A 3,893-nucleotide genomic window follows, 5' to 3' on the forward strand; every position below is an offset into this window, starting at 1 on the left:
TTCATGCTCAAGACTGGGCGCAGCTGGGCCTAAAAAGCCCACCCAATGGAGGGTTAAAGTTCACCAAATGAGCCCTTCGCGTCTGGCCGACTAAGCCATTCGGGCTAAAATTCTAGGAGATCAAGCCTATGTCATCTCCCAAATTAGGAAATGAAGTATCCAATAAATTTCATGTGAGCTAACTACTACCAATTTTATGTCTAACTCACGCTTCCAAACGTACCAAATACTTCCTCCATCCCAAATAATTGTCACTTTTTTTCATTTTAGTCCGTCCCACAATAATTGTCATACTTCATTTTTACCAAAATAGCAAATAGGTCTCGCATTCCGCTAACTCACTTCACTCACATTTTATTATAAAACCAATATAAAAAAAATGGGTATCACATTCCACTAACTTTTCCAACCAACTTTTATTTATCTTTTTTAAAACTCGTGCCTATAATAAGAGTAACAATTATTGAAGGAAAGAGGGAGTACAAAACACGCTTATATAAACACAAAACAAAAGCAGATGTGTACATGCAACTCATGAGCTCCCTATCCCTAATACTATGCACTGCGGCTCTAGGGTTTCTCATCCACACCATCCTCTCACGGCGGCGGGGGGCGAATTCTCGGCCGCTGCCGCCCGGGCCGAGGCCGTGGCCGGTCGTGGGTAACCTCCCGCAGCTGGGGCCGAAGCCGCACCAGTTGATGGCGGAGCTGGCGCGGGTCCACGGCCCACTAATCAATACGTCAGATATATGCATAAACATGAATAATTATGATCAGAAATATTTACCTTGTGATTCAGATGCGTTATGTGGTTCGAGCGAGGAGTAAAGTTGCAGGGAGAGAGAGTGGAAAAGCATAAAAGGTGGGGATTTGGGGTTTATAAGTAATTAGGGTTTTTTCAGAATATAATTTGAATTAATTAGGAATTTGAGGGTGAATATAAAGTGATGGCATTTCGCTGCAATCAGTACATGAATGGAGGCTCAGACTCCTCCCAATCAAAACCTCATTGGCGGCGCGAAGCTTAATTCTCTCCGCCATGATTGGCGCTCTGTGTTTATTATAGTACTAATATTTATATACTCATTTTTGGTGTTTATATTTTTGCAATGGACGTTGAAGATTGCATTTGTATGAGTTGTGTGCATATTTATTCAATGATTGTCTAATGTCTATGCTTACTCATCATTACAATTCATTTGTTCTGGTAATATCATACGACTTGATTAATTGATACTCATCCTTGGGGCCTGAATTCCATTTCTAGAAATTTTATTCACCATCTAAGTTGTTAATGATAGAAGTCCTTTCGACCATTTGCGGTATGCATGATTTCCTCTTTAGTCGAAGAGATTGATTTTTCAAGTATTCGCAGGTATATGGACGACGGGGAGTTTGGTGTGTTGAGTGACATGCCTAATATTTGAAAGAAAGCTTCTTATAAGTTGTTCCGGAAGCAGGTTGTATTCCCATTTCTTTGGTCTGCTGTGCTTAATCCAAGATTCAATTTCGACTTAAGAGTCATTTTGAGATTTTTGACACCATGCCATTTTAATGCATTCATATGAATTGAATTTCCCTGGCTTTAAGGTTCTTTATAATAAAGAAATAGTTGTATTTAACATGCCAATTTGAATATCAGAAAAGTGCTTTACTTGGTTAATACACCTTAAACAGTAAATTTTGCCTCCTCTTGCAGTAATTTAACAGTGTTCACAAGGGAGTGATTTTAGTATACAACCAAATGATATATTTCCTCTGCGCCTTTCTCCACAATGTCTATGTGTAATTTATGAGATGCTTTTTTTTTTTTTGCTTTAGGAGCCTGACAGGGGAAAACTATTGAAAACATGGTACACATCCTTTTTCCTGGAAAAACACATATGACCTGTATAGGAAGCCCTTGTATCACTGTATTATCTATTTAGAGTCTTGTGAGTTTTGAGGCAGATGGTACCAAAAGGAGTCACTCATCCATAATATTGCAAAAAGTTGCTAGTTCATATGTTTCTGGAATGTATGATAACTTACCTTATTCTTGTAGAATGCATAGAATAAAATTAATATCTGAAAACTGATCTCCAGGTTGGAATTTTGACTAAATATGATTAGGACATGTAAAGCTATGAGGTGTTATTTTAGAGGGGCAAGCAATAGTCCATTGGCTCAGTTTTCTTTCTCTTCTGAAGATGGCAGTGACAGCGGCGACTGCGGTGGAATCCCTGTTTTTACATTTTGTTCAGTTGCTTCTTTTGGTATTTGCACTCTTGTCAACTATTTCTGCTAGAAATTTCGTCAAGAAATCATTGTTCTTGTCTGTTGTTGATTAATAAAATCATGCAGCAACTTTTTTTTATTTAAATAGATTGAGTTATTTGGGGCATACAAAAATATTCTATCCAGCCATAGTTTCCTTTCCAACTATTGTTCTGTCTATATCCTGAATCTGTCTTACTGCATTCTTTTGTTTAGCTCTTTCTTGCATTCTAGTTCCACACTGAAAAAAAAAATCATCTCGAAACGTTGAACTCTTATTTATGCTCTTGGTCTGATTATATTTCTTATTAATGTCGTAAACCAAATTATCTGAAATGGTCACAGAAGAGTTAGCATTGGAGTTTGCCGAATGTTAATATCTGAGTTGAATTTGAAGGTAAACTGAATTCTGGTATATCACTTCGTAAGATTGAATTTCTTTGGTCTTACTTACCTCTTTCTTCATTATCATCTGAAACTCCCTGCTGCAGCGGTTGCTTGTAGTAGAATTCATGTCCATCCACGATGAAAAAGTTGCAGAAGCCACGGGATTGCAATGGTCTGATGAACTCCATGAGGGAGAATTTGATGATTTGGCTACATTGAACTTTGACTCTGCAGAAACTCATCAACCAAATCCTCCATCACTTAGAAATTGCAACTCATCTACTTCAAGCATGCGAACAAAACAGCAGCAATATAGCTATGGTTTACACTTACAGTTGGTATTGGGTTCACTTCAATACGGCAATGTGAATATCGAAGTGTACATGTAAGCGTGTATAGGTCTTGGATATATCCACGCTGATCCAAACGTGCGGCACCTTATTCTTATCTAGTTATGTGTCTATGCTATACAGATTTACATAACGACCTGGCTCGCAGAGGCGAACATAGACAAATGCAGGTTAAATCAAAATTACAACCGTCTCGTACTCTTCTAATTGCTTGATTTCCAGTTTCTGGAACATTAGTTCTCTTATCATGATCTCTACATATGTTATTAGTTGTCTCCAATCTCCATGATGCTAAAATGAATAGTTACAATTATATTCTTGTTATTTAAGTTTGTGATTACATTGTTAACACATCCTCTATCCATGATGTTTTAATTTACTAGTTTTTTTCAATAAATTTGGTGATATCTGTATTATCAAGAATAAAAATGTCAGTGAGTTCGCCATAGATGGAAGCAACAACTGTTCTGTGATTGATTCCTCTCATTTCACGGGGTTATAGTTGGTATACAAGATTGAGGAGATATTTGGAGGGGAGATGCATGTCGACTTTCTTGAAACATCTGCTAGATGACAAATTTGATTTCTGTTGCCTGCCAACTAGCGCAGGTTTTATGGAAGAATGTAGGAGCTGGTTGCTCTCTTTATTCTCTTGTTATGTGACGTTTATTTAGATCGTTATCCTATCCGAGCATATCTTGTTCATATCATCATACAAACCATTAAGGTCAATGCTTGGTATGATGAAATAGTGATTCCATTTTCCATTCTATTAATTTGTTTAATTATTACTCCCTCCGTCCACAAATAATAGATCACTTTGTGTATAGCACGGGTTTTAATGTAGAATTGGTAAAGTAAGAGAGAAGGGGAAAAAAGTAAGAGAAAAAGTAAGAGAGA

At 37.2% G+C, this 3,893-nt stretch overlaps 1 long non-coding RNA gene across 2 annotated transcripts; it reads left to right on the forward strand.

Moving 5' to 3' along the window:
• Positions 1-546: 546 nt before the first annotated feature.
• On the forward strand, positions 547-3,295 carry LOC148932262 (uncharacterized). Of its 2 annotated transcripts, XR_016135787.1 has the most exons (4): positions 547-1,460; positions 2,086-2,255; positions 2,602-2,653; positions 2,748-3,295. It is a non-coding gene; the product is annotated as an uncharacterized LOC148932262 (long non-coding RNA). The 2 variants fall into 2 exon arrangements; XR_016135786.1 differs by lacking the exon at positions 547-1,460 and having other exon boundaries at positions 1,508-2,255.
• Positions 3,296-3,893: the final 598 nt, after the last annotated feature.

Source organism: Salvia hispanica, chromosome 2, assembly GCF_029641045.1.
Source record: "Salvia hispanica isolate PSC_SH4W2 chromosome 2, Shi_PSC_v1, whole genome shotgun sequence".
Lineage (NCBI taxonomy): Eukaryota > Viridiplantae > Streptophyta > Magnoliopsida > Lamiales > Lamiaceae > Salvia > Salvia hispanica.